Source organism: Oncorhynchus tshawytscha, linkage group LG13 (assembly GCF_018296145.1).
Source record: "Oncorhynchus tshawytscha isolate Ot180627B linkage group LG13, Otsh_v2.0, whole genome shotgun sequence".
Taxonomy (NCBI): domain Eukaryota; kingdom Metazoa; phylum Chordata; class Actinopteri; order Salmoniformes; family Salmonidae; genus Oncorhynchus; species Oncorhynchus tshawytscha.
In genome coordinates, this window is record NC_056441.1 from 54,788,675 (window position 1) to 54,798,456 (window position 9,782).

The 9,782-nt window shown below is 45.6% G+C and overlaps 1 protein-coding gene across 1 annotated transcript in view; it reads left to right on the plus strand.

The window, feature by feature from the left end:
• Positions 1 to 9,001: 9,001 nt before the first annotated feature.
• LOC112266069 (sodium-dependent serotonin transporter) overlaps positions 9,002 to 9,782 on the plus strand; it is a 28,287-nt gene continuing 27,506 nt past the window's right edge. The window contains exon 1 of the mRNA XM_042295965.1: positions 9,002 to 9,416. The gene's annotated coding sequence lies outside the window, so the exon portion shown is untranslated. The remainder of the gene's footprint in view (positions 9,417 to 9,782) is intronic.

The window sequence follows — 9,782 nt, forward strand, 5'->3', positions numbered from 1 at the left end:
GTCTTCTTTCGGCCATTTTGTTTCGTCCATGTCCTCTTGTACTTCTCTCCGCCACCAGACACCAGTGGAGTTTACTGCAATTCAGTTGTTTTTTTGTCCCCTCTGGCTTCTTAAATGTTCTGCGGGATGTAGAAAGCTCTGGGGTTGTTTAAAGGTTGTTAAGGTCTGTATGTACCATCTCTTTGTTAGGGCTGGTTGAGGGTCACATCCTACGTAAGTAGTCCATCCCAGTCTTTCACCAGGAGACAGACACACACACACATCCACACCATCAGTCCTAGCTGTATGATTGAGGCCCAGCGTAATGCCGTCCCTTCCTCTCTGCTAGCTTCCCTAGGTCAGAGGTCAACCTAGAGCGGCCAGAGTGAAGTGTATGAATTAGGCAGGGGTATCAGGAAGAAGCGTACCAGTCACCAATCCGGAGAGTTATCGTTCACTGACAGCCCCTCTCTGAGAAAGGGACGTGCCGGTTCAGCACATCAGCGTCCAGGGCAGCATAATAGCACATCTATGACAGGTTCAGTCAGAGTTCAGTGGTGGTGATCAGACTAGTGTGTTTTGGTGAGTAAGCAGTAGGGGAATCTCAACTCACACACACTCAGTTGATGTGGATAGAGACATCGGTGATTACGCACAAGCTCCCCCTATGAACTCGCCGTCTACCCTGCTTTACTGTGAGCTCTGCCTGGAATGAGGGATGACAGGCGGGCTGGCTGGAGCTCGAAGGTAAGGTGTCTGGAAGGGTCAGCTCAGTCCCCTGGAACCCAGGCCGTGTGAAGCCTAGCACAGCCCTCCACTCCGACCCCACTATAAAATCATTACAAGTTCCAGAGATCTCCTGAAACGACATGCGGGAACAGCGTGTAATTGAGTTTCCAAGAACCCCTGAATTCCAACCCCCCTGAAGTCTCACTTTTCACCAGGTCTCTGTTGGCACATAAAACTTGTTATTGATAATCCCCATTGGACGACTCATTTTCTATGCTTTGTTAGTTTGGCCCGCTGTTATCTGCAGCATCCATCTTGATGCTTTGTCAGCTATGAATGTTCCGGTGCAGGTTTCTCCTGTCTGCAGGGAGCACTGCATAAGTGGACCACATGGAGGCGAGAACCATACAGGTCTGTATTGACAGCCCTCTCACCTTAGGATCATGTCGATGGATCGTCTCAGAGGGGGAGTGCTGATCGCAGATCAGTTTTGCCTTTCAGATCATAGCGACTGGGGACCTGATCCTAGATCAGCACTCCTATTCTGAGACACTTTGTGAGTACCGACCCAGGGCCTGTATTCATGAAGCCTCTCAGAGTAGGAGTGCTGGCAAGAAAAAGTATGGAATTACCTGGATTTCTGCATAAATTGGTCCTAAAATTTGATCTGATCTTCATCTAAGTCACAAGAACAGACAAACACAGTCTGCTTAAACTAATAACACACAAATTAATGTATTTTTCTTGTCTATATTGAATACACAATTGAACCACCTCCAGTTTCAACTGTTCTGCCTTATTATTATTCGACCATGCTGGTCATTTATGAACATTTGAACATCTTGGCCATGTTCTGTTATAATCTCCACCTGGCACAGCCAGAAGAGGACTGGCCACCCCACATAGCCTGGTTTCTTCCTAGGTTTTGGCCTTTCTAGGGAGTTTTTCCTAGCCACTGTGCTTCTACACATGCATTGCTTGCTGTTTGGGGTTTTAGGCTGGGTTTCTGTACAGCACTTTGAGATATCAGCTGATTTATGAAGGGCTATATAAATGAATATGATTTGATTTGAACCATTAACACTGTAGTTTGGGAAAAGAACCCCAAGACTAATTACTTATCCGAAAGCTAATTGGAGTCAGGAGTCAGCTAAACTGGAGTCCAATCAATGAGACAAGATAGGGCAAGGCAGCTCTAACCAACATTACCTATGTAAAACACACACATTCTGAGTTTGCTATTCACAAGAAGCATTGCCTGATTACTCGAATAAAAGAGATCTCAGAAGACCTAAGATTAAGAATTGTTGACTTGCATAAAGCTGGAAAGGGTTACCAAGTATCTCTAAAAGCCTTGATGTTCATCAGTCCACGGTAAGACAAATTGTATTTAAATGGAGAAAGTTCAGCACTGTTGCTACTCTCCCTAGGAGTGGCTGTCCTGCAAAGCTGACTGCAAGAACACAGTACAGAATGCTCAATGAGGTTAAGAAGAATCCTAAAGCGTCTTACAGAAATCTCTGGAACATGCTAACATCTCTGTTGACGAGTCTACAATACGTAAAACACTAAACAAGAATGGTGCTAAGAAACATTGCCGCACGTCTGAAGTTTGCAAAAGTGCATCTGGATGTTCCACGGCGCTACTGGCAAAATATTCTGTGGACAGATTAAACTAAAGTTGAGATGTTTGGAAGGAACATATAACACTATGTGTGGAGAAAAAAAGGCACACCACACCAACATCAAAACCTCATCCAAACTGTAAAGTATGATGGAGGGAGCGTCAATGTTTGGGACTGCCTCAGGGCCTGGACAGCTTGCTATCATCAACGGAAAAATGAATTCCCAAGTTTATCAAGACATTTTGCAGGATGAATGTAAGGATATCTGTCAGCCAATTGAAGCTCAACAGAAGTTGGGTGATGCAACAGGACAACGACCCAAAACACAGAAGTAAATCAACAACAGAATGGCTTCAACAGAAGAAAAAACGCCTTCTGGAGTGGCTCAGAGTCCTGACCTCAACCTGATTGAAATGCTGTAGCATGACCTCAAGAGAGCGGTTCACACCAGACTTCCCAAGAATATTGCTGAACTGAAACAGTTTTGTAATGTGGAATGGTCCAAAGTTCCTCCTGACTGTTGTGCAGGTCTGATCTGCAGCTACAGAAAACGTTTGGTTCAAATCAAATCATATTTATTTATATAGCCCTTCGTACATCAGCTGATATCTCAAAGTGCTGTACAGAAACCCAGCCTAAAACCCCAAACAGCAAGCACTGCAGGTGTTGAAGCACGTTGGTTAGGAACAACTCCCTAGAAAGGCCAAAACCTAGGAAGAAACCTAGAGAGGAACCAGGCTATGAGGGGTGGCCAGTCCTCTTCTGGCTGTGCCGGGTGGAGATTATAACAGAACATGGCCAAGGTGTTCAAATGTTCATAAATGACCAGCATGGTCAAATAATAGGTCTGGGACAGGTAGCACGTCCGGTGAACAGGTCAGGATTCCATAGCCGCAGGCAGAACAGTTCGAACTGGAGCAGCAGCACGACCTGTTGAGGTTATTGCTGCGAAAGGAGGGTCAACCAGTTATTAAATCCAAGGTTTCACGGAATTCACGACACAAGCGGTTCACAAAATGTTTCGTGTTAGGCTACAAAAACTGATTTTATCAAACAATAGATCATTCATTGTGTAACAATGACCATTGGAATTGCAAACAGACGAAGATCGTCAAAGGTAAACAATTTATTTTAATGCAGTTTGTGATTATGTTACACCTGTATTGGTTGAAATGGTTGTTTTTTTATGTGGCTCTATGCTCAGATAATCGCATTTTATTCTTTCGCAGTAAATCCTTTTTTAAATCTGACAACGCAGTTGGATTAGCAAGATTCTAGGCTTTCGATATATGTGAGACACTTGTATTTTTATGAATGTTTAATATGACTATTTAGTATGTAGCGATCACCGTATGTTGCAGAATTTCAGCCCGCTAGCGGGTTCCGTGCTCAGAGGGGTTAACTGACATGCCTGGTAAAATAAAAAACTTCTCCAAAGAAACCAAATCCCCCAGGATCGAGATACATTTGTTAAATGCAATGTGTCTATCAAAACAAATAGTAGGAGGAGTTAGTCAATCTGGAACATTTCAAGAAATTTGAAAGTATCTTCAGGTGCAGTCGCAAAAAACAAAAAGCACTATGATGAAACTGGCTCTCATGAGGACCGCCACAGGAAAGGAGGACCCAGAGTTACCTCTGCTGCAGATGATAGCTACATTGGAGTTACCAGCCTCAGAAATTGCAGCCCAAATAAATGCCCCACAGAGTTCAAGTAACAGACATAGCTCAACATCAACTGTTCAGAGGAGACTGAGTGAATCAAGCCTCCAGGGTCGAATTGCTGCAAATAAACCACTACTAAAGGACACCAATAAGAAACTTGCTTTGGCCAAGAAACACGAGCAATGGACATTAGATCAGTGGAAATATGTCCTTTGGTCTGATGAGTCCACATTTGGGATTTTTGGTTCCAACTGCTGTGTCTTTGTGAGACGCAGTAGGTGAACAGATGATCTAGATGAAAATCAGATCAAATTTGATGACCAATTTATGCAACAATCCAGATATTTCCAAAGGGTTCACATACTTTTTCTTGCCACTGTATACAGTAGATGGGGGACCTGATCCTAGATCAGCCCACCTACTCAGAGGCTTGAATGACTTAACACAATAGAGGAGCACCACAGTAAAGCTGTCAGATCTTGTTCCATTATTCCTCGGGGAGGTTGACGTTAATCTCTCCGCTGAGTTTGTTTGGTATGTATATTATAATACAATACCCTTCAGTTCTGCTACTTTTCCTGCCTCTTATGGACTGATAGCTGTCCTGACGTCACCACTACCAGGACTTTACGTCACTACCAAGGATTTATCTGGGTTCAAAGTCCTAATGCCTTTGTTTTACAGCAACTTAAAAACCCTTTGTAGAGGACGGATTGCTCCTCTTGATTTATTCCTCAGCCTCGTCTCGTGTGTGTGAGAGACGGGGATTAACCTGCTGCAGCTTGGGAAATAGATTGGAGTGACTCGCACTCGCAGCAGCACCACCGCCACACTGATGTTGTGTTCTGTGTCTGACTCTCTCTCTCTCTCTGTGGTCCTCTAGTGACTGGACTTGAAGTCTCTAACCTGGAGACTTCACCCTGACACAGGGGGCTTCATTGCACAGACACACAGTGTATGACACAGTCTTATGCAGGTGGTTGTAAGAGGAGTCAGGGATAGCTCCACTGCCGCTCTTTCCCCCTTCAGAAATATGCGTCTTGGATTTAGGAGCAAGAGATCCCTGCACTGGCAAAAGCTGTGTGTGTGTCTAATCAAAGTAGAATGTGGCCTTGGGTAAACCCAGCTCTGTCCAGTGTATATCCATGCCCTGCCTCTCCAGGATGCTGAGTCGGGACTGGGAGTGAGCTGGACGCCTACAGACAGCAGAGCTGGTCGCTGGTCCCAGCAGCATCCCACCTCACCCCAGGTAAGACACATCTCTCTTTCTCCCTCTCACCAACCACTCTAAGCTATCCTCACCTTGGAACTGACCTATTGTAGGATTGTTTTTCCTCCAATTCCACAGACTTTCAGCAGTCTTAAGATGAACACACATTCATATGGGTTTGTGTACAAGGAATAGAATGAAACTCTGAGTGAAAATTTTAACTAGGATATAATAAACTCAACAAAAAAAGAAACAGCCCTTTTTCAGGACCCTGTCTTTTCAGAGATAATTCGTCAAATTCAAATAACTTCACAGATCTTCATTGAAAAGGGTTTTAAACAGTTTCCCATGCTTGTTCAATGAACCATAAACAATTAATGAACATGCACCTGTGGAATGGTTGTTAAGACACTAACAGCTTACATTCGGTAGACAATTAAGGTCACAGTTATGAAAACTTAGGACACTAAAGAGGCCTTTCTACTGACTCAGAAAAATACCAAAAGAAAGATACTCAGGGTCCCTGCTCATCTGCGTGAACGTGCCTTATGCATGCTGCAAGGAGGCATGAGGACTGCAGATATGGCCAGGGCAATAAATTGCTATGTCCATATGTGAGACGCCTAAGACAGCGCTACAGGGAGACAGGACAGGCAGCTGATGGTCCTCACAGTGGCAGACCACGTGTAACAACACATACACAGGATCGGTACATCCGAACATCACACCTGCAGGACAGGTACAGGATGGCAACAACAACTGCCCGAGTTACACCAGGAACACACAGTCCCTCCATCAGTGCTCAGACTGTCCGCAATAGGCTGAGAAAGGCTGGACTGAGGGCTTGTAGGCCTGTTGTAAGGCAGGTTCTCACCAGACATCACCGGCAACAAAGTTGCCTATGGGCACAAACCCACCGCCACTGGACCAGACAGGACTGGCAAAAAGTGCTCTACTGACGAGTCGCGGTTTTGTCTGACCAGGGGTGATGGTCGGATTTGCGTTTATCGTCGAAGGAATGAGGGTTACACCGAGGACTGTACTCTGGAGCGGAATCGATTTGGAGGTGGAGGGTCCGTCATGGTCTGGGGCGGTGTGTCACAGCATCATCGGACTGAGCTTGTTGTCATTGCAGGCAATCTCAACGCTGTGCGTTACAGGGAAGACATCCTCCTCCCTCATGTGGTACCCTTCCTGCAGGCTCATCCTGACATGACCCTCCAGCATGACAATGCCACCAGCCATACTGCTCGTTCTGTGCGTGATTTCCTGCAAGACAGGAATGTCAGTGTTCTGCCATGGCCAGCGAAGAGCCCGGATCTCAATCCCATTGAGCACGTCTGGTACCTGTTGGATCAGAGGGTGAGGGCTAGGACCATTCCCCCCAGAATTGTCCGGGAACTTTCAGGTGCCTTGGTGGAAGAACTGGCAAATCTGGTGCAGTCCACGAGGAGAAGATGCACTGCAGTACTTAATGCGGTGGCCACACCAGATACTGACTGTTACTTTTGACCCCCCCTTTGTTCAGGGACACATTATTCCATTTCTGTTAGTCACATGTCTGTGAAACTGGTTCAGTTTATGTCTCAGTTGTTAAATCTTGTTATGTTCAGAAAAAATATTTGTACATGTTAAGTTTGTTAAGTTTACATACTGTATGAATACACAACAACATGATATGTTTTTCCCAGCCTCTCATACAGCCATAAAGTAATGGTTCCATGTCTGTGAAGCATCGGTTCTCAAACTTGGATGGTCTTGCTGTTTAGTGTTAGGAAATTCACCAGGGAGAATCAATGGAGATCACTGTAGGCCTGTTTGATAGGGTCCAGGTAGTGCTTGTTTGAGCCCTTCACACCTGCTGGGGATTATTGCTGTTAGTTATTCTATTATTCATCCTCTTACGAATCATATACCATTGTGGTGTATGACTTGCTATAATGACCGCAATACGTTCTATATGTTTGTCCCAAATTGAACAGAACCCTTAATCCCAGCCCTATTGTTGTTGTCATGGTGAGATTGAGTGAGTGCAGTTCCTCTGAGCTGTACCAGAGGGAGCTCTTCTCTCCCTGAGCCGGCGTCAGCCGGGACAATCCCAGTCTGTTGTGTCGATGAGAAGTGCTCTGTCTAGACAGACTGAGGTCCTAGAGGGAGAGGAGAGACTGGTAGGGCTGACTGTGGCGCTGAGAAGAGGAGGGTGAGAGAGACGTGGGAGAGGGTGGAGAGAGCGATTGTGGCGAGGGAGAGTGTCTCAGGGGGTTGGGTTGGGTTGTAAGCAAAAAGACACATTTCCGTTCTCTGGGGAGGGCAGTGACAGGGAGAGAAACGAAATGTGGTCATTTCAACCTAGCTTTGTTGAATACACTGACTAAGTCATTCTGGATAAGAACTTCTGCGAAATGTAAATGGGGAGGGCAGGGAGAGAGTGAGATGAAGGGGAGATTAGGATCCTAACTTGCTGATAGAGGGGAGCTGCCAGTGATTGTAATTGAAGAGATGAAATGATCCCATGGCTCCCTCCCTGCCTACAGTATCCACTGCCCTGGTCCTCTTGTGTTTTCTGGCTAATCTTACTCTCTCTATCCATCTCCCTCTCTCTGTCTGTCTCTACCGCCCTCCCTACCTTCCTCTCTCTCTCTACCTCTGTCTCGCTTTCCTTCTTTCTCTCTGTCTGTCTCTACCGCCCTCCCTACCTTCCTCTCTCTCTACCTCTGTCTCGCTTTCCTTCTTTCTCTCGGTCTGCCTTTGTATTTACCCCTTGATCGCAACACATTTTCCACGCGGCACACACAGACAGTTCAGGTGTTAATGAGAGTGCTGACTTGCCCCATGCTGTTAGGAGTCCTAACCTCCCAGCGTAAATCCTTGTTTTTCTTTCCTACTCTACGATGGAGATGTGTAGAGCTTTTTTATACATATATATATTTTTTTTTACAGCTATTACTGTGTCGCTAAGCTACACTGATTTGTATGTGGGAACCACATTTAGTCAGAGGAAACTGCCACACACTTTTGAATAGTTCAAAGGTTAAGATGCGTATCCTCAAGTCAATAGGAGGTCAAGAGGCCCCAGTAACCATACATGAATGGAATCATAATGGATAAATTCCATGAAGTAGACTTTTTAGATATGAAATGATAGGTAGCAATCCACCTAGCCAGTAGGGCGAGGTTCGGTATCTGATCTGCCGAGTTCAGACCGGGAGATGGTGGGGAGCATCTCCAACAAAGAGGCAGGGAGAGGGAGTTGACCCTACTTGGCATGACACACTTGACATTTTCCAAACATTTCTTCATCTGGACGTATCCCACCTTACCAAGGAAGTGGGAAACATGCCTATTACTCTGAGGGTTGGGGAGTGGAGACGTGTCAGTTGATTGTGTTTCAGACCGATGCAGCAGAGGCCTTTCAGACTGCTGCTACCTAATGGCTCCCTAAAGGTCTGGCTTTTAGAGTGATCTTGGTTTGCGTTGGTCGGGAAGGGCACGAGGTGGGCACTGGTAAATCATATGGCCAACAGCACCGTGGCCGAAGTAGTTCTTCATATGCTTCCTGTGAGTGCTTGTTTAAATTGTTGTGTGTGTGTTGGTTGGGTGTGTGTGGGTGTGTTGGATGTTGTTGATTTTCCCAGGAGATCAGCACACTATCCTTCCATCTATAGTTCAGTGTATGGGTTCCTGTCGCGGACTACTTCCTACCGCTTGGTGATTGGCTTGTTATTTTTAGTCCGGAGAGCTGAGTGAGATTGAAGATGCATTCGGTCTGCTTATCTGTTGGTCTTCTGCGTTGCTGTGTAACGTGCAACGCTGCTCATCCAGCACTTCTAACTAACTCTCCTCATTACATCATGCCATCATTCACTTATTGTTAGCAATATTTTGTTATTTTGAGAGGAAATGCGGAGCCTACAACTCAACTCCTCTTTTTGGCCTGGAGATGTTTGCGAAATCATCCAATCATTTTCCCAGGTGGGATGAGACAACCATCGCAAATGGGGGAGAAGAGGGGGCCAACAGGTCAATGGTGAAGGAGGATACGGTCCGGTTGAGAGTGACAGCTCCTTCAGAGAAACCCTTCACCACTGCCAAATACATCTTGATAAGCTTTTCAGCCGCAAACCACTCATAATGTCACTCTTAGATGTCTTCCTATGTTGTCTTGAAAACCAATTCTCTGGTCAAGCCAACACATACTGCAGTTCTGGGTCAGTCTTAGTTTTGTCAACATGCACTCTCAGGACGTTTTATCCCCTAGCAGCACAGTCTGGCTTTCTGTTTCTGGTTTCTGGACTCTACCTTTTAATGTTTAGGGTCAACCATTATAACGATTCAGTTGACGAGAATAGCTAAATGATTACCGTTGAACATTTCAGTCTGTAGACTCTGTGGAGCTGCTAGAGCTTTTTCGTCAGGCTGTCTGTGACTGTGTCTGTCTGTGAATGTGTCTGTCTGTGAATGTGTCTGTCTGTGAATGTGAATGTGTCTGTCTGTGACTGTGTCTGTCTGTGACTGTGTCTGTCTGTGAATGTGTCTGTCTGTGAATGTGTCTGTCTGCGAATGTGAATGTGTCT